Here is a 21,120-nt window from a genome sequence, read left to right as displayed (position 1 = left end):
TCATATGAGCAGTTCATCTCTCCAGTAAATTGCATAGTGCAGGAAAAAGTGATCTCTTGTGGTTCTCACTTATTTTTCACCATGTTTAATGCAATACTGTAAACCTTGAATAACACAATGGGACCTATACAAAGTGCCACTAGTGATGCTGGACATGCTCCCAAGAAGCAGAGAAAAGTCATTGACATTACAGGAGAAAGTTGAGTTGCTTGATGTTTACCAATATAGACCATGAATTGAGGTCTACAGTTGCAATTACCCACCGTTTCAAGACAAACGAATCCAGCATAAGGATCACTGTAAAAACAGAAAAGGAAATTCATGAAACTTGTTGCTACATACCAGCAGGTGTGAAAACCTTCCATTTTTTGCATAATACCTTTTTATCTCATATTGAAAATGCAGTTTTTATGTGGATGCAGGGTTGTTATAGGAAAGGCATACCTGTAGACTAATATGATTTGAGGGAAAAGCAAAATTATATGATAACCTAAAGCAAAAGGGAATTGAAGAATCTAAAGCTGGAGAAGTTAATGCCAGCAAAGGATGGTTTGATAATTTTAGAAAGAGGTTTGACTTTTAAAATGTCGAGATAACAGGAGAAGCAGCTCCTGCCAACCAAGAGGCAGCAGACAAGTTCCCAGATGCCATTAAGAAAATCATTGAGGGGAAAGGATATCTGCCTGAACAGATTTTTAATGCAGATAAAAGTGCCCTATTCTGTGGGAGAAAGATGCCACAAAAGGCATTTATTAGAAAGGAAGAAAAGCAAGTATCAGGATTTAAGTCAGGCAGGGATGGGATACTGCTTTGTGCAAATGCGGTTGGGTTTATGATCTGGACTACTCGTATCTATAAAACTGCTAACTCCCAAGCCTTGAACAGAAAAGATAAATACCAGCTGCTAGTCTTTTCGTTGTACAATATGAAGGCCTAAATAGTGAACCCTTCTGGACTGATTTTACTGATACTTTGTCAATGAAGTTGAGAAGTACCTTGCCAGTAAGGGGCTGCCTTTTGAACTTCTTTTCATATTGGACAATGCCTCCGGCCATCGAGAACCCCATGAGTTCAACAAAACCTGAAGGCATCAGAGTGGTCTACTTGCTCCCAAACACAATGTCCCTAATCCTGCCTTTAGATGAGAGGGTCATAAGGACTTTTAAGGCTCATTACACATATAGTTCTCTGTGGAAAGGACTGTCAACAGTATGGAAGAGAACCCTGATAGAAAGAAAATCATGAAAGTCTGAAAGGATTATACCATTAAAGATGCCACCATTATAGAAAACACTGTGAAAGCCATCAAGCCCAAAACAATAACAGTTTTCTTCTGGAGAAAACTCTTCAGATGTTGTGCATGGCTTCACAGGATTTACAACAGAGCCAAATAAGCAACCAAAGGCAATCATGAAAGAGATGGTGAATATGGCAAAGAAAAAAGGTGATGGGGGTGAGGAATTTAAAGACATGGATGGTGGAGAACTTCAAAGGCTAATAGACATCACATCTGGGGAATTAACAGAAGATGACTTGATGGTTCTGAGTGCTTCTGAACTGGTGCCAGATGATAAAGAAAATGTAGAAGAAGTGCCAGAAAACAAATTGACATTAGACAATTGCCAGAAGGGTTCCAATTACTCAAGACTGCTTTTGCCTTTTATGACAGGGACCCTTCAATGATATGGGTAATGAAACTAAAGCAAACGGTGGTTGAAGGATTGGTACCATACAGAAACATTCTTAGAGAAATTAAAAAGCAAAATGTTAGAAAGAAATCACAATGTATTTCTATAAAGTTACTCCAAGTTTGTGCCTGCCTCCTGCCTCCCCTTCCACCTCCTCCACCTCTGCCAAACCTGAGACAAGACCAACCCTTCCTCTTGCTCCTCCTTGGCCTACTCAAAATGATGATGATGAGAATGAAGACCTTTATGATGACCCACTTCAACTTAATGAATAGTACATAATCATCATACTGTACAGTTAATAAACGTACTTGTTGTGCATGTGTATGAGTGTCTTCATGTGAAAGTCTAATAACTGTATGGCAAGAACTGTAGGAAACAATTTTGTGTCAACATCATCATCATAGCCTAAGTACCCATCACGTAGAACATCGTGCACAAGACTTGTATTGAAGTAGAGACCCTGTCCTTACAAAGGCATAAAGTGAGTGACATTTAATATAAAATTAATAATGTGTTAGTTTTCTTGCTGTTTTATAACTTTGTTTTCAAATAATTAGATTACCATACAGTATGCCTCTCTCATAATTGGAGAAACTGTATATCAGCTTATCATTATAGGTGGTTTTTTTTAATGTAACAATGTTCCCAATACTGTATTATGAATATGACTATGATACTGTATCCCATAAAATTTTTATCATGATTAATTCATCAGTGTGTAGGCTAGTGTTCCTTAAAGCAATCCTATTGCTTAATTACACTGGCCTAATTACATTAGGCCACCATAAAGCTATAACTGCTGCTTTTTTGTTACCAATGCATGAACTGTTATACTTGTAAACAAATATGAATTTCTTTTTCATATTATCTTTTCATTTTTTATTTTTGGTATTAGTAATATGTATAACATCTGTACTGTTTTGTATTCTATGAGATAATACCGACAGATGATTCATCTTGTAATGAAAGATGATATAAACTTACGGTATCAATAAATACAGTACAGTACTGTAAATGTATTTTCTCTGATTTTCTTAATAGCATTTTTTCTTTAGCTTAATTATTATAAAATACAGTATATAATACAGATAATATATGTGTTAATCAACTGTTTATATTATCAGTGAGGCTTTTAGTCAATAGAAGGCTATTAGTAATTTAGTTTTATGGATTCAAAAATTATACATTTATTTTCTATTGGGGGAGATCAGTGCCCCTAACTCCTGCATTGTTCAATTAATTCTTTACCATCTGTAATCATTTCCTCAGCCCATTTCACTTTTGCTTGCACTCGCCTCATTTATGCTGTTGGCATAAATTTTGTTGGCAAAGACATTACACATATGTTACATTTCTATATTTTATAGGCCAAACAATACCTTATATTCATATTATTTTATGAAATTGCCTTTTAAATCAATTAAGACAAGAGAAAAAATATGCATTTATAGTAACGTAATTACCTTTACTGGTGTTTGTTCTTTTGCAATGTTGAAACAGTGGCTTCTTAATGACTTATTACCAATCTGAGAAACAGAGAACATATGAAGTGGTAGTAAACATCAGTCAGCCCTGAGCTTAGCACTATTTAATAGCCATCATTGACCAAGATGTTAGATTTGAAAGTGCTCTCTTTAGAATTCATGACGACAAAAAGTTGAGCTGACAACACATCAGGGAATATGAAATAGAATTTAGAGTGACCTTGGAAAGGAAGGAACAGATTCATTGATATTAGAAAGAAGCAGATCAGGGAGAAGAAATGCAATATGCTTTAGGACAAATAAATCCTTCCAGACAAAGCTACATAATCAGAAGAGAGGCAGGCTAGATACAAATAAGAGTCCAAACACCCTGTCAATTAAGGAATATTTTGCAATTCATGAGATACCTGGAGAACAACTAAAAAAGAAAAAGACTGGGTTAGTAGTTAATTTGAATATAAGTAAATGGTGTAGGACTGGTTTTGAAATTCTGGAAACAGGCTATAATGGGGGGAGTATGATTAGAAATTAGTCTTGCCTCTTTAGCTCTCATTAAGCCCTTATTTTGATCACATTGTTGTCTCTGTATTTTTGTGCTTCATAGCCTAAGAGAAAATAAGCAAAATCCAATGACTTAAAGAAGGTAAAAGGGCACATAAGGAAACCCTAACAATAGCTGTTGTGGGTGCACCATTCTTTCAGATCCTCTCCAATGTTCCCAGAAGTCACTTACTCGAAGACCCTCTCCAAGAAAACTTGGAGTGAGACAGGAGAGATAACTGGACTCTATTGTACCTTTTAATCCTGCTGGTTCTACGTAGTTCTCTAAACAGAGCGTTGGGTTTTTTGTTTCTTTCTTTGTTTTTTTTAAAAAAAAAAAAGCTTCCCGGAGACACAGATCTGCCTACTAAGAAGCTATCTGCTCCCTTCTTATCTGTTAGATTGAAAATCTCTGAAGTGCAGAGAATCTCTCTCTCCCTCTTTATGTATCTTTACCCTTTCGTTGGTAACTAAAAAGCTTCCTAACACTTAACATAAAAGAAGAAAATATTCCAAAGAGGTAAGATTTTTTCTTTTCTTCATTTCAAAGTTTTATGGGATTGCCTCAACTCACAGCTGTGACTTCATATTTTCCTTTGGTCTTTAAATTATTATAAGAGAGAGGAATGTAGCCAAATTAATAGTATAAGGGGAGAATACAGGGTAGGTAGCTTTTGAAATCTTAGATATACTAATGAAGCCCTTAGAGCCACAGTTTCATCATCAGTTAAAGGGGATATTGATAATATTCACTCTGTTGACCTTAGAGGTTTACTAGGAAGATGCCGTGATAATCCTAAGTGGGAATATTTTTTGTGCTCTAAAGGAATATAAAAATATAAGTTATATTCTAAAAGTGGATCTCTAACTAGAAATTGGGGTTCAGAAATGAAGAGGGTCAGGCCATGAACTACTTTTAGATAATTTTTAGGGAGTTATTCTCGATAACATACCAATTTACTAATGAATTTGCAGAGAACACTCTGAGTCTGTGCAACTGTGATAAAAGCTGGCTCATTTTCTTACCTTGGTTGTATTTACGTGACTGAAAGAATCTGAAGCAACCAGAAGTAACTGTCTGTTATGCCTTAAATTTGATGGTCCTGCAGGGAAGGCGGTAACAGCTGGATGAACCATAGCAAATGGGAGCAAAGGCACCTTTTGTCCTGTCCAGTCCTCCCTGCTCTTGTGATGCTTTGGCTCCCAAGTGTCCTATTGTCTCCAAACATGCTGCCTTTGTGTTCTTAGTGGTGAGTGTTAAACTAGAAAGGCTGGAGGCAAGACAAAAACACTGGGTCAGCCAAAATAAAAATCTCACAGTTTCAGAAGATTTCCTCAGTAATGGCAAATTCTTTGTGCTCATTTTTCAAAAACAAACAAACAAAAATCCTAAATATATATTTTCAATAACAGTGCTTCTCCAGTGATATAAGAATTAATTATTCAAATTGAACTTGCTAGTGGTTTGATGTTTAACTTTTAAATTTAATAAATTACTAGTGTGTTAATAAACAATAAGATTTAATTTCTTTCATGGAGGACTTAAAAGTATAAACCCTTTAATTTCTAAACATATTATATTTCCCTTTATAAAGAAACAAAAATATTACCTACAAGAAACTGCACCTTAACCAAGTTTTTACCATAATCTGTGCCTGGTTCCTTTTTTTTCTTATTATACTGTGCTGACAGCAAGGTTACTCCTTTGCATTATTCAAGAACCAATGGATTTAGATGGAAGAATTTTTTGAAACAGCAGTTTAACCTAAAAGGGACAATCCCATTGAAAGGTTTGTCTAGGCAGAGTTATCATTCATTTAGCTACCTTGAAACACAAGCTAATAAATACAAAATCTACTTTCAGCTGTCCTAGAGTTTTCAAAATACTTCCCAGTGGTGATTTCATTGAAGTAAGTTCATCTCACCAGAACTTAGAGAAAGAGAAAGGGGAGGGAGGAACCCTTTGATTTAAACTATTTAATTTCTTCTATTTCTTCTATGACATAATGTGACATAGCAGAAACGAACAAATTTTATTTGATTTAAACTTTATCTATACATGGCTTGTCTTTAATGATTACAACTTTAATGTTTTGTTTTTGTTTTCTTGTTTGGAGGAGATAATAGGTTTATTTATTTTTAATGGAGGTATTGGGGATTGAGCACAGGACCTCATGCATGCTAAGCATGCACTCTACCCCTGAGCTAGACCTTGGTTTTGTTTTTTTTTTAAATGACGTTCTAATATGCTGTTCTATCTTGTATAGTTCAGAGAGATTGCTTTTTAGATTGGGGTTCAGAAATGTTATCACCTACACCTCCCAAATTTTCCTACTTACATGCCTGCCCCATCAAAAATGCTGTGCAAACATACAAAGTAAGGAAAACTGGAACTTAGAATAATCAACTCAATGTAAGAAAAGAAACATTTTTAAATTTACAAGAAATTCTCATGTAGATAAAATGTATTCACCGTAAGGTGTTCAGTACAGTTGACAAAATTACTTTTTATATCTGGCTTTTCTATCTGTACAAGGATGATTACATCAAAGGAGAATTTGATAAGCCTGGGAGATGATATAAGTGAAAGGGCTTTCCTTTTTCCATATTCTGCTATACAGGTATATATATCATGGAATCACTTTGCTAACGCTGGTTAATGAACCCCCTCCGGAGTTTCTGGATGAAATCTGAAACCACTTCCCATATACAGAGGTCGGGGAAATACCTAAGAAAGAGGCAGACCACTCTAGATTAGTAGGCGGCAGGTTCAGTCAGTAAGGGAACTTACTTACCAGGCCTAACTTGGGCCACTGAAAAATGGATAGATCTCCGCACCCGCCCTCTAAATCTTAAACGTTTTTACAGAAGACTTAACTGGATTCAGTCACATATGCAGTCACGATGGTCTCAACACAGCATCATTTTTGTAAGGCAGCTTCTAGGACATGGAAGGCAATCAGAGCGTACATTCCAAAAACAGGGAAGAGGGAAAGGAGCCCCAACTACCCAAGTCCAGCAATCAGGTCAAACTAGCAGTCACAGCTTCTTGATGACCTCCTTCAACAGCTGATGATATTTGGATATTATGAACTATATCTACTTGTGCATAACAGATTTCATTTCTCCATGACAACCAGATTAAACTTAGTCTATGGCCCAATCACCAAAGTCAATTAACAGACAATCATCAGAACTTACTCCTCTCTCCGAAGCTAAATTAGCAGCTTCTGTCTGTGGTTGCTTCAGAAATCATTTCTCAATCCATTCAAAAGCCAGTGGTTGCTCTTGAGGCTCTACTCTGTTAGTGCCCCATTATCAGAAACTTTGCTGGAGCCCTCAGGCCAAAGTTCTTAGTGCCTAGTCCATATGGACAATCCAGCACTCCTTCACATAAACAACCGAAAAACTTAGTCCTCTGAACCTCATAAGCCTGCAGTTCTCCCAGTTTTTAGGACTATATCCATCTTCTAAAATAAGGTTATTTTCTTCTTCTACCTTTGAAGTACTCTTCCTTCATTTCCTTCCACTTTTTAAGATGAATCCTTTCAAAACAAAGATCCAGGTAGTTGTCCTCAAAGATAAGCCTGTCAATGACACAAAGGCTTTGTTATCCTTCTGGGATCAAAAGGTTCTGTTGTTATCAACCCTCCTGAGTTGATCCCTTACAGGATCTTACTGCCCAGTGTCATTCGAAACCGAGTTAGTTTCCGAGGCAAAGGAAAGCGTTATTCTACGATCAAAAATGGAGAGGTGGAAGTTCTCACCAGAGAGCACACGCTCTCCCGGACAGGCGGTTGGCGGGATCTCGTCAGCGAGCAGGGGAGGGGGCGGAGTTCTCGCCGGCCAGGCGGGGCTGTGCTGCTCCGGCTCCAGACCACTGCGCAGTCGCAGACCCTTACACCCCGCCCACTGTCGCCATCTTGAATTGCCGCGGCGGGCACAGCGCTTCTGCGCAAGACTCGCCAAGCTGAGGCGTCGGGCACGACCATTTTGCACCGGGAACTCTGGTCTGAAACTGAAGGATGTGAAGCCTCTACACCAGGCGCCCTCTGAGCAGGTGAACCTAGACTAAGCACAAAGGAGAAGGAAAAAAATGTTAGACTTAATCATCCATAATGTATCTTTATTCCCCGCAAATTGCTAAGGGACTGCCAGTGACAAATCCCTCCTCTGTCTTTTGTCTTGCTCCTCATTCTTGAGGGGCACGGGTCCATCTTTCGTTATTACTCCTGCTGAATGTGGGCTTTGTCATAACCCTGGAGGAGGAGCAGAACGTCTCCCAGCCACCTTTAGTTGTTTGGCTGTCCCTAGACCTTAGCCCTAACTATTCGTATCCCTGAGCGACCATCCGTTTGTCTGCTTTCTGGAGACAAGGAACACCAGACAATTTAAGGCACATGGCCCAAGTATTAGCAGGAGAATAATGGTCTCACGTCAAATGTTTCCTAAAGTGAAGGTATCTAGGTCTTTTGCCTGCAGGGAAGTGTGCCCTGATGTTGAGGCTCACTGCCGTGGCCTGAATCTCTCTGGTCTTAGTTACATTGTTTTTCAGAAGAGAAGCTTCAGGTCAGCAAGGTTCACAGGATGTTAGTGTTTGGGGCCCCCTTCAGTGGAGTGTGATGTGCCCCCTGAGTGATCTCCTGCAACTTGAGGCCAGAATGGCTGGTTAGGATCAGCAAGTGGGGTCCGTTCCACTTAGAGGGAGCTGATCTTGTGGGCTGCTAGTTTTCCAGGGTTTTAGGTTTACCCAGTATCCTGGCCAGAAGGGGTGCAGGGCCAGGTCATTCATGAGTGCAGGCAGCACCTGGTCACCATACCCAGTGAGAGCTTTCATAGTTTCTCCTACCTAGAGGGCATGCTTGAGCTGTTGGATTTCAAAGGGATTAAGATATCCTTTTTCTCGGGCTTGGGGGATGGGTCTACCATACAGGAGTTCAAATGCTCTTCACTTTAGTTTATCCCTTGGGGTTAAGCACTTGCAGAGCAGGACAATCAGGAGCAACATAATCGAATTTTCCTGAGTTTCTGACATAGCTTGGCCAAGGCCTGTTTCAAGGTCTAATTGGATCTCTCTACTTTCCCCAAAGATTGGGGTCTCCAGGCTGAGTGCAAGGTCCATTTTATGCCCAGGACACACGTTATTCCTTTCATCACTTGAGGCACAAATGCTGAACCATTTTTGCTTTGTAGGCATCCTGGGAGCCCAAACCTGGGGATTATTTCTTTTAGTAATGCCTTAGCTACTTTAGCTGTTATTTAAGTTCTAATGGGGAATGCTTCTATTCACCCAGAAAATATGACTACTAGCACCAAGGAATAGCTGAAATTGCCTGGGACTCTCAGCATGACTGTGAAATCAGTCTGCAGATCTTCTCCAGGATATGTCCTTCTGATCTGGGTGGGCCTTCTCTGGAGGCCTCTGAGGGGTCTGGTGTTGGGGTTGTTCATTGTGCAGATGGGGCATGTCTCAAGTATCTGACTGATTTTACTTTTGATGTCAGGAGATAACCAGGACATCAGCTAACCAATTATATAGGGCTTCCCTCCCATAGTAAGTTCCTTGATGAACTTCCCTGATGGCTTGACAAGCTGCCGTTTGGGGAAAGAAGTATTTCCCATGTTCATTAACTGACCTCCCAGAGCCCTGGATCTCTATTGAAGCCCCATTTTGGGGCTTTGTCTAGTGTTTTCTTCGTTTAGATTTGGGGATAGTTGGATGGATCTGGCCTTCAGGGTAGGAGGAGTAGTTGCCAAGTTACTGGTTCTAGGGCCATGATTTTGGCAGTTGCATCCACCTTGTTTCCCTTTACCTCTGCATCCCCCTTTGGGTGACCCCTAAATGAATTACTGCCACTTTCGGAAGCTGTACTGCTTCTGAGAACTTCAGTATGCTTAAGCCACGTTTTACCTGTTTGTTCTCCGCAGTAAACATACCTCTTTCTTTCCAAATAGCCCCATGTGCCTGCAGGCTGGCATATGCCTACCAGGAATCTGTGCAAATATTTAAGATCTTCCCTGTCCTGACCCCTAAGGCTCGGGTGAGGGCTACTGATTTTATCTTTTGGGCAGAAGTCCTTGTGGGTAGGCTTCTTGCTTCTATGACTTGGGTATAGGAGGTCCCTGCATATACCACTGGCCTTTCCTCCTGTCTCATAGAACTGCTCCTTGTCTGTGAACCATTCCTCTTCAGCATTTGGAAGAGGCTTACTTCCTTGGTCATGGCGACTGAAATAGATCGTGTCTATGGTTTATATACAGTCATGCTCCAGAGGCCCCATTTCTGTGGGTAGCAGGGTGGTAAGATTTAGCATGTGACAGGTTTTTATGGTAGCCACTGGATTGTCTATAAGTATAACCTGAACTTGAATCAACCTTCCATTCTGTTCCCTTAGAACTCACTAAAGCCTGAACCTGGTGTGGAACCCATATAATGATTGGCTGACCAAACATTAACTTCTCAGCGTCATTTTGCAATGCCGATGTAACTGCTACAGCTTGTAGGCAAGGAGGCCATCCATTAGCGGTCTGATCTAATTGTTTAGAGAATAAGCAGCCACCTGAGTAAGGGGTCTTAGATTTTGAGGTAATACCCCCAAGGGCGATTCCTTTGCTCTAATGAATGTAAAGGTCAAAGGGTTTAGTTAAATCTGGGGGTGGGGGGCAGGGTAGGGGCCTAAAGTAACTGCTTTTTCCGTTCTTGAAAGGACACTTTGCATTCTGAATTCCATTCAAAAGAGTCATCATCCTTTCCTTTCACCTTTTTGTATAGAGGCCTTGCTATTAGACCATAGTTAGGGATCCAGATGCAGCAAAACCTGGTTATTCCCAGGAAATCCCTAAACCGTCTTCTAGTTTTAGAAGGGGCGAGGCTGCAAATATATCCTCTCCTTTTCTGGTGTAGCTTTCTCTGACCTTCTGTGAGAATGAAGCCTAAGTAGGTCACCCTAGTTTGTGATATTTGAGGGTTTTTTTTTTTTTTGGACACCTGTACCCTTTATCAGCTAGGTGGTTCAGGGTGGTTACAGTATTTTTGTCAGAGGCCTCCTTAGTAGGACTGGTGATTAGCATATCGTCTACATACTGGAGGAGAGTGCTCTCCTCCAGATGTAGATCTTTTAGGTCTTTGGTTAAAGTTTCCCCAAAGATGGTGGGGGAGGTGGGGAAATTTTTAAACCCTTGGGGCAGAACTGTCCAGCAGTATTGTTTTTGATGTGTGTTTGAGTCCTGCCCTACAAAAGCAAAAATTTCTTGTGACTCTGGGGCTAATGGAATACAGAAGAAGCCATCTTTTAAATCTAATACAGAATGCCAGGTCCTAGTGGACGGTAGAGTGACCAACAGGTTTAGGGATTAGGGACTACTGGGATGTATATCCTCAGTGGCTTCATTGACTGCCCTGAGGTCCTGTACCATTCCGAATCCAATATTCCCCATTGGGTTTCTTTACTAGGAAAATGAGGGTATTGCAGGCTGATTGGCGTGGTCTAAGAAAAGGCCCTGGTCAATTAAGTCCTGTGTAACAGGGGCAATGCCCAACAAGGCCTCTGATGGAGAGGGTAATGTTTTCTTTCTTCCTTTCTTCCTTTCTTTTTTTAATGGAAGTACTGGGGATTGAACCCAGGATCTTGTGCATGCTGATCATGCACTCTACCATTGAGCTATACCCACACCCCTCAAGGGTACTGTTTTCTATTAGGCTATGAATGTCTGGGTTTTAGATAGACTATCAGGTAACTAGCTCTTAAAGCTTGCCCTGCCTGTCCCTAGCCCAGACCTTGGGGTTTTTTTCCTGGGACGTTGACTTGCTCTGTCCAGGGAGGTTTGTCCTCAGCAATTAACATTATCGTCTGACTCTGGGGGCTATGCTGTATGCAGACCACACCAGGTCATCAGGTTGCTGGGCAGAATTGCTCTGAGTTCAGCTGAAGGCTGCCACCATTCTCCTCTGTCACAGTGTACTCAAAGGTCAGAGTTAATCATTCTCACCTGAACTTTCCAGAGTTTCTGGTGTCCTCCTGCTGGAGCCAGGGTGAGCCCAGAGTCTGGTGAGTGGGTGCAGGCAGAAGGGCCATGGTCTGTCCTTTTGTGTTCACCAGAATTTTGTTACTGATCCACCTGGGTTGGTCTTCAATAAGGGTCCTTCTGCCTGATGTTGTTTGAGCCAATAAAATGAGACCAAGTTAGGTTCAGAAGCAAAGTAAAGCTTTATTCTTTGATCAAAGAATGGAGAGGCTCAGGCTTGCACACTGGAGCACGTGTTCTACCCAGGCTGTTGGTGAGGCTGCTTTACAGGGTTCTTGTCAGTGGGGAAGGGGAACGGGTGCAGCATTTCTGCACATGGCCTGCTGAACTGAGTTGTTGGGTGCAGCCATTTCGCACTAGGAACTCTGGCCTGAAGTGCTGGGTGCGAGGCTTCTGCACACAGTACCCAAGACCAAGTGCCACTAGACTAAGCACAATGGAAAGAAAAAGTTTAGGCTTTTATTACGCAGATGCTATTTTTATTTCCCGTGAATTGTTAATGGGCTTTGCTGGTGATACTGGTTGATAATAATCAAAAATTATGAGAAACAAGGCAGGTACTTTTACAGTAGGTTATTTTGCCCTATAAAATTTTCAATAAGTGAACTTGCTACACACATTTTCTCTATTACATCTCCTTAATAGTAGACATTTGAACAACGAAAATCTGGTAGTATCATAGCTTTAAGTCTCAGGAATTCCCTAGTGGTACAAACTTTTTTTTTCTAGTAGCCACTTGTTAGGAGTTTGTTCTTAAGTGTTTCTGCCACAGTTGGGCAGAGGTAGAATCAGTAGAAAACAGACACAATCACATCCAAAAGAGACCTTGGATGTGAATTAGGTCCATGCTCCCAGTTTTACAGATGAACAAATGGTGATCCAGAGAGGTCAGGTATCCGTCCAAGATCATAGAGTCAGTTAGTGTTAAGGCAACAGCTCTGTTTAAATCTCCTGGCTTAGAGGTGTGGGAGCTGTAAGCAGAAAGGACATGGAGTTACACAGAATTGGTTTTGTACTTATCCTCTGGGAAAATTGGGTAATATTACTTACATAATCCGAGTCTTCTTCCCATCTTCAAACTTCACATTCTAATAAATACCTTGCAGGGTTGTTCAGAGGATAAGATAAAATGAAAAATGTGATTACAGTGATGTGCTGGTAAATGCTTAACAAAATCAGCTCTTGGAGTTGATGGAGGAGCCAGGATTTGTAGCATTTATTTGATGATTTTCATGGTATAAATATTCCTCCTCTTGTCAATTTCAAGATTCCAACAGTTTAAAAAAATGGCTGGCAAGATTCCTGAGAGTTTAACAATTGCCTCTCACAAGTCCATATGAGCTGGCACAGGCTGGCTCCAGCACACCACAGACTATGAAACACTTGGCATATAATAGATACTCAATAAGTATTAGTTGCCCTCTCACCCTCACAAGGCACAGGTTCTTTCTACTGTACTGTATAACTATTGCTTGATGAACACTGCCTCTTTGAGTTTCCCAAGAAATGAAATTAATTGTAACTTATGTAAATAAAATGAACTTTCATGTGAAGATGGCTGCATAGTATTCACTACTTTTGAAGGTAGATGTGAAATGGTTTTTCTAACAATATGGAGTGTCCCAGAATTCACCTTCTAGGGCCCTTGTGCCATCCCAAAGAGATAGGTTGACATGGTCTGGAACAGCTAAGACTGAGGTAAATTTAAATTTATGGTCTCTATGGGAGCATAAAGCAGAAAAGACATGGGGATTCCAAATTGGAACCTTGAATGAAAGGAAGATGCTCTGAATTATAACTGAACTCTTTCTCACATAAGCCACTCTACGTAGCATAGTCCAGGATGGGTAGAAGTGACGCATTTATTTACTGTTTCTTAATGCTTCCCCTGAACAATTCCAGGTAGGGCAGCTGTCCTATTTGCTTGCTTGCTTGCTTTAAAGATGCACCATGAACCTCCATTTCTAGCCAAGAAGGAGTAGAGGGTACAAACTCGCCCTCTCATTGTAAACAGCTAGAAAACTGGACAACATATGTGAAACAACTGTTTTCAGACATTGGGACCCCAAGTGTACTCAAGATTGTGATCCCTGAGAGAAACAATTGAAATGAGCCCCCAGTTTTCCTAGGTTTCTGCATGAAAGTAAGGTTGCCAGAAAAAATGTGGAATGACTTGTTAAATTTGAATTTCAGATACATAATGAATCATTTTTTAGTATAAATATGTATAAAAATGTAATACTGGGTTTTTGTTTGTTAAATCCAGCAACCCTGCCTGGAGGCAATTTTTAAACCACAACAAAGGGAGAAGAAACTCGAATGAAGCATGCTAATTTCAGCAGGATGAGGAGACAAAAATCTAGTTTGATGAGGATAAGGTGGCTGGAATTTGCAGGGCAGAACAGTATAGGGGAGCAAGCTGCACAAGGAAAGAGCCCTAGACATTTTCACAAGTGTTCCCTTGGTTCCTTGGTTGAATATTATTCTACGTATGCATAGAGCGTAAGTCTACAAGGCCAAGCAAAGAACAGTGACTGAGGTGTTCACAGAGAACTTGGGAACATTTAAATTTCATCCATCCAGGTCAGAGAGACTTTTTTTTTTTTAATTTGGTATAGTCAATTTATAGTGTTATGTCAGTTTTGGGTGTGCAGCAAAGTGATTCAATTATGTATGTGTATATATAAATATATATATTCATTCTTTTTCAGATTCTTTTCCATTGTATGTTATTACAAGATATTTAATATAGTTCCCTGTGCCATACAGTATGTCCTGTTGTTTATCTATTTTACATTTAGTAGTGTGTATATATTAATCCCAAACTCCGAATTTATCCCCCCTAACCACTTTTCCCTTTGGTAACCATAGTTTGTTTTTTATGTCTGTGAGTCTATTTTTGATTTGTAAATAAGTTCATTTGTGTCATTAAAAAAAACTCCATATATAAGAAATATCATATGATATTTGTCTGTCAGATTTAACTTCACTTAGTATGATAATCTCTAAGTCCATCCATATTACTACAAGTGGCATTATTTCATTCTTTTTATGGCTGAGTAGTATTCCATTGTGTGTGTGTGTGCGTGCGCGTGCCACACACACACACACACACACACACTCATCTTTATCCAGTCATCTGTCAATGAACATTTAGGTTGCTTCCATGTCTTGGCTATTGTAAATAGTGCTGCTGTGAATATTGAGGTGCATGTATCTTTTCGAATTATGAGTTTTCTCCAGATATATACCCAGGAATAGGATTGTTGGATCATATGGTAAGTCTATTTTTAGTTTTTTAAGGAAACCCCTTACTGTTCTCCATAGTGGCTACACCAATTTACATTCCCACCTGCATTGTAGGAGAGTTCCTTTTCAGAGAGACTTTTTTGAACATTTGGGGCCATCAGAGGAAATCTGACAAGGATATCTTAGTAGCAAGGCTATACTCTACCCCCGTCATTGATGCTTTATAATCAGAATAAAAAGTAAACGTATTTTTGCTGCTAAAGGCACTAAATTTCTGTTGAAGAAATTTTGACTTAACTTCTATATTATTCTCCATAGCTGTTTTCTTTTCACATTCCTCTTGAAACACAAGAAAAAAACATGTGTCTTATTTTTAATTTTACCCCTTATCTCTCCCTTTCTTCCTTTACTTTCCTCTTTCTCTTCATTTGAATCCCATTTAAAATCTTCTCTCCTAAGTCAACAATAGATAATTTTACCAAGTTGTTACATCATTTTAACTTGGAAAATAAAAATAAACAGTAACCACCAAATAATCCACGTTTATTATCTCATGATGAAAAGTGAAATCTCTTGTATCAGGAAATAACTTGATTTGTTGATTCATCATGAGGTTAAACAGAGTCCAGCCTGCTCTGACTCAGCTGTGTTGGTGGTGCAGGGCTAGCCAGGTTTGCTTATTTAAATTAACTGACTGAAATTTGGGCCTCTCAAAAAGTATGTTTTAAGAAGCTTGTGGTAGGAACAGAGCCAAGAGAATACATTTTCTCCTATTGCCATCCTCCAGTTGGGTTGGTGAATACATGCATGAAGAGGGCATGCAAGGACATTCTCCTGTCACTGTCATGTCCAATATGACATTGGATTACATCATATTTTAAATTCAAATGCCATTAGCCATGGCCAAGACTTAGCATTTTAAAACACAGCCTCTGAGAATGAAGAAATTCTGAAGACGATGCCAGAAACCAACATCAAATTCAAATCAAACTGTTTACCACAGACATTAGCAGATTCAGGTCTCACTGTCTTGGGAGGGACCAAAATCTCCTAGATTAACCTCTTTTGTGAACAAGTGGAGAAACCAATTGAACCCATGCTGAAGGTCTTTTGCATATACCCTGAGGGTTGCCACAAACCTTCCCTTTGTGAAAAACTGCAGTATCTGTGAAGCATAATAAAAACAAGGTATGTCTGTACTAAATAGTACATTAAATAAATAACAATGAATTTATTTTTGAATACTCACATCCTAATTTTGCTCCCAACAAATTTAGAGGATGGAAAACATTTTAAAAGCGATAGTTGTAAAGAAAAAAGTCATACTGGCAGCTTATGAAACATGGTCTCTCCTCAAAAATCAACCCCTAAAACAATTTCAGTGGTTCACTGGTTGAATGAATTATGTTACTGTGTATTTGCTTAGCAGAGGTAAACTTCTTTGAAACTAAGCCATCAATCTTCAAGTATTTTTACACTTACTAAACCAAATGATATGATAGTGATGCTACAAAGTAATGATCTTAGCTTTTTTTTTTTTTTTCTTCCTTTTTTCCAACTGTGACTCACCTGATTGTATAATTGACTTTTAGGGCTCTTTCTAATGACAGAGCTCAATACAATAGTCTCCTGTTTGGGGTTCACTCAGTTTCTTAAATTTGCACATTTCTGTCTTTTGCCAAATGTGGGGAATTTTTGCAATTATTGCTTTGAATACTTTTTGTCCTGCCCTTTTTCTTCTCTCCTTCTGGGATTCTAATGACATGAATATTGTACCTTTTGTTATAGTTCCACAGGTTCCTAAGGTTCTGTTTTTCCTTCCTGTCTGTTTTCTTTCTGTTGTTCATATTAGATAACTTCTGTTCTCTCAAGTTCATTGACCCTCTAATCTCTCCATTCTATGTTGATCCCACTGATTGAATTTTTATTTTGATTCTTGCATTTTTCAGGTCTAAAATTTCCGTTTTGTTCTTCTTTATATCTTCTATTTCTTTGCTAAGGTTTTTTGATTCTTTTCCACTAGTTTCAAATGTGTTTGTAATTGCTTGTTGAAGCATTTTTTTTTATGATGGCTGCTTTAAAATCCTTGTCAGAAAATTCTAGCATCAACATAATCTTGGTATTGATGTCAATTGATTATCTGTTCTCATTTAAGTTAAGAGTTTCCTGGTTCCTGATATGAGTGATTTTCAATTGTATCTTGGACATTTTTTGCTATTATGTTATGAGATTCTGGATGATACTTAAATCTGCTGTTTTAGCAGGTCTTCTATGACACCACATCAGTGGAGGAAGGATGGTAATACCTTCTTGTATTACTGTCAGGTGGCATGGAAGTCCAAATTCCCCACTTGGCCTTCATTGAACCCTGGGAAGGAGAAGGGAACCTCATTATTGCTGGGTGAGAATAGGAATTCAGACTCTCTACTAAGCCTCTGCTGATACTACAAGGGGCTGAGAACCCTAGTTATGGCTGGAATGTGATAAAAGTCCTGGTTTCCCACTCAGCCCTCTCTGATACCACCTTGACAGGGAGGGGCACTTCAACCAGTGGGTGGGGATGGAAGCCCTGGCTCCCCACGTGGTCTTTACTCACAATCTAGGGCAGAGTTTAGTGGTAGTCTCACTCCTGTACAGTGGGAATCAAAGTCCCAACTCCCCACTGGGCCTTTTTAACACTACCTAGGAGGGAGAGGAAGAAGAATGCCTTGTTATAGCTGGGCAAGGACATAAGTCTAGGCTCTTCACTCACACTTTTTCTGTAGCATTTGGCTGGAGTAGAACAATCATTGTCTAAAAGCTTTCTGTTCTGCTAGGCTACCCCTTTCCTTGTCAGGTAGCTAGAGAGAACCGATTTTTCTTGAGGCTTTTTTGTCTGTGTACCTACTGGCTTTTCCAGTCAGCCTGCTTCCCTAGAACCCAAGGAGGCAAGGAGAAAACTCGCATCCCCATATCCTTCCTTGGGTCTGGAGATCCACAGTAGGTCTACCTCTTTGGCTCTATATTTTAGAATCTTCATAGATTTGTTCTGTATACAATGTCTAGGGCCTTTAGCTGTCCTTAGCCAGAGGAACAAGATGATGTGTGTTTACTCCATTTTGTCCTGGAACTAGAAACTCAATATTGGAGTCCTGTGGTTCCACTTGCATTGCCATGGCACCATAAGGCAACAGTCCCAAGAAGGAAAATGAACACTCGAGTCCATATACTTTTATTGCTAATACCTACTGTCCCTAACTTCTAGTACATCTGGGTAGATCAAAAAGATTTTAGCTTCACACCCAACACAACAGTTTTCCCCCTCCAGTGTCAGTGCAGCAGGTGGCAACGAGACAGTTCTGGTGCCAGAAATCTAAATTTCCCAGGTGTTGAGTTGTTTGCCTCTGGCTTGGGAAATGAGGCCCATTAGCGGTGCTTCTTCAGGGAACGTAGCTGCCAAGGCAAGATCTCTGTTGTCAATCATGAAGCCTCCACCTGATTTTGTGGCATGTTACAACTTAACTGACACTTCGTCTCTGCAGATAAATTCTGTGTTTGGGCAGGAGAAGGAACCATAACTTTTATATATTTCAAATGTACTCTCTAACAACCAACACGAGCACTTCAAGCCTTGAAATCCTTGCTGTTGGCACACAGTTCAAATAGCAATTGGGGCTGCCACTTAAGGAAGGCAGTTTGTGCATTGCACAAAGGCACTCAGGCAATGGGACAAAAGGAAGCTAAGATCCAGCCCAGGCTCCTCTTGCCAAATCATGTACCCACAGTGCTGCATCACTCAGAGGGGGTGCCTTTTTCAAATTTGCACAAAGCTTCCCTATAAGCAATCAGCTGGGCTCTGAATCTAACAATAGCAGTATTGCAGCATCTCAAAAGAAATACTCTCTTGTCTTCCATAAACTCATTATACTTGAATATTCAATTTATATTCATAAATAATTTATATCATCACTTCAAATTCATTTATTTTCAGGTTTTCAGGCCCATTAAAATGAGCTCCAAATCATCTGAGGTAGGGCGCATTGCAAATTTTGGCAAGGGTCATATTGGCTTTTTAGAGGGATTTTCCCATTATCTCCCAGGGCCTGCACATTCCCATTAGTGAGGGTTGTTAATTAGCAGGTGCTGGGCAGATAAGCTAAACTTTCTGGTAGGCGCAATCCCTTGTCCCTTAGCTGTGAACAAAGCCTTCTGCCTTACCCCTACTGGTCCTGTGACACATCAGTGTATGCTTCCAAGGTAACTGAATATCCCTGCTGTCTTGGAATGGCTGTACCGTATTACAGATTAAATCCAGATACTGAAGGTTGAAACAGGCAACTAAAGAGTTGTGAGAAGAGGCTCATTCTTTGTCTACTTAACCAAACAGTTAGTGGACACTTAGTGGATATATCTCTTCTTAGAGTAAGAGCTTAAAATTCCTTGGGTCACATAAGCTTTATAAAATCTATTGGTCTTTGTCTTACTATAAACCAAGTAGTGGTTTAGATGTAAACACTTGGTTCACATCAAGACAAATAAGAGAGCACCAAAGCTTACCCTGGTTTCTTAATGTACAATACTGACCCTTTATTTCTTGGCTTCACCAAAATATTAACTAATATTTTAGAAAATATTAGTATTTTCAAAAATGAAAATGATGATGAGCTAGTCACTGTGCCAAAGGCAGTGACCTGAGTTTCATCTTCCTCTTTGCCAAAGCCATTTACTCAATTCAGCAAATCTCTCAACACCACTGCACCCAGGCTTAATGTCTGCTGGATGAAGAGTTTTAGCTAGCCCTCAAACACTCTAATTTTTATACATCCCAAACAAGTACAGCTTGAGTGTGTAATGTCCTTTGAGTTGCTTTTTTTCTTTTAAATGTTTACTATGGTTTTCTTAATACACTTAAACCTTTTATCTCCTTGATGTAGAAATTGATTTCCCATCAGCAAAACTCTCCTTTTTCAATTCTAATAGCAAAGACAAGAATTTTGTAAATAGCCACACCCCTTTTGCAAAACCACATCACACCAAAAGGAAGTTTCTTTTCTGAAATTCTACTGTCAGTAAAATCAATTTTGGAGACTTACTATAAATTTTCTTTTAGTTGTTAAATGTGAGCAGAATAAATTCTTTATTATCTTCCTATATAATATGTCCCATTGTGTAAGTGTAATGTGTAACCTCATACCAAAAAAAAGGTATTTTTGAAAAGTAGATAAATCACAAAACTTGGCTAATATGGCTCTCTAAAGTGTTTGTCACAGGTCTCTATCTTGTCATACGAATGGACATCCATTATTAAAATGTTTAGTTTTGAAGTGTTTGGTTTGGAAATATTGACTGAATGTGAAGGATTAAAACAAAATAAAACACATTCATTAAAAGGTCAGGATCCTGGTCCTCACTTGCCATATGCTATGAGATCTTAGTTAAGACACTTATTTTCTCTGGACCTCTGTTTCCCCATTTAGAATATGAAGAAATTAAACTAGATGCTTTATTAATGGCTTATAGTCCTTCAACTCTATGTCAAATAGTTTTTGGATTGTTTAGAAGTCTCAAATTGTTAGAAGAACTAATATTCCTAATTTACAGAAGAAGAAACAGAAACTCAGATAAGCTAAGTAACTTGCCCAAAATCACAAAGCTAAACTGTGGAATAGTTGATCCCTTACCCAGGTCTGTCTGATTCCAAAGCTCATGCTTTTAAGCTCTACCTCTGATGCAATTCTCCCCTTTCAGGAGGCGAAGAAACTTTGGTTTCCATAACTGTAGCATAAAATCTATATCCTATAGGAGAGTCACCTTGGAGGAAGTACTGGATTGCTTAAGGGTTGGCCTCTATACCTTGTCCTTCAATTAACTGAGACAGTGGTTCTCAAACTGTGACCTGGACCAGAAGCATCAATAACACCTAAAAATTTGCCAGAAATGCAGATTCTCAGGCCCTACCCCATGCAAACATACTGAATCACGAATCTCTGAGAACAGGACCCAGCAGTCTGTGTTAACTAGTGCTTCAGATGATTCTTTTACATAGCACAGCCTGAGAACCACTGCACTAAGATGTGTGACCTTGGGAAATGCATACAAGAACTCCGAGTTCCAGCTGCCAGCTCTGAAATCCTGTGATCCTTCTGTGACCT

General features: G+C 39.6%; 1 protein-coding gene and 1 long non-coding RNA gene across 4 annotated transcripts in view; one reads left to right on the top strand and one right to left on the bottom strand.

Moving 5' to 3' along the window:
- Positions 1-69: 69 nt before the first annotated feature.
- Positions 70-7,621, bottom strand: LOC140696056 (uncharacterized). 3 transcript variants are annotated; one of them, XR_012072031.1, is made up of 5 exons: positions 7,483-7,621; positions 6,511-7,302; positions 4,742-4,986; positions 3,155-3,217; positions 70-297 (listed from the first exon to the last, which is right to left on the bottom strand). It is a non-coding gene; the product is annotated as an uncharacterized lncRNA (long non-coding RNA). The 3 variants fall into 3 exon arrangements; XR_012072032.1 differs by lacking the exon at positions 7,483-7,621 and adding an exon at positions 7,385-7,428; XR_012072030.1 differs by lacking the exon at positions 7,483-7,621 and having other exon boundaries at positions 6,511-7,476.
- A 63-nt stretch (positions 7,622-7,684) lies between these two features.
- The window catches only part of CEMIP2 (cell migration inducing hyaluronidase 2), a 132,649-nt gene continuing 119,213 nt past the window's right edge, over positions 7,685-21,120 (top strand). Inside the window, exon 1 of the mRNA XM_015243683.3 lies at positions 7,685-7,775. The gene's annotated coding sequence lies outside the window, so the exon portion shown is untranslated. The remainder of the gene's footprint in view (positions 7,776-21,120) is intronic.

The sequence above is a fragment of the Vicugna pacos genome, chromosome 4 (assembly GCF_048564905.1).
Source record: "Vicugna pacos chromosome 4, VicPac4, whole genome shotgun sequence".
NCBI lineage: Eukaryota > Metazoa > Chordata > Mammalia > Artiodactyla > Camelidae > Vicugna > Vicugna pacos.
Note: the sequence above shows the minus strand (reverse complement) of the source record. Positions and strands in the feature narration are given on the sequence as shown.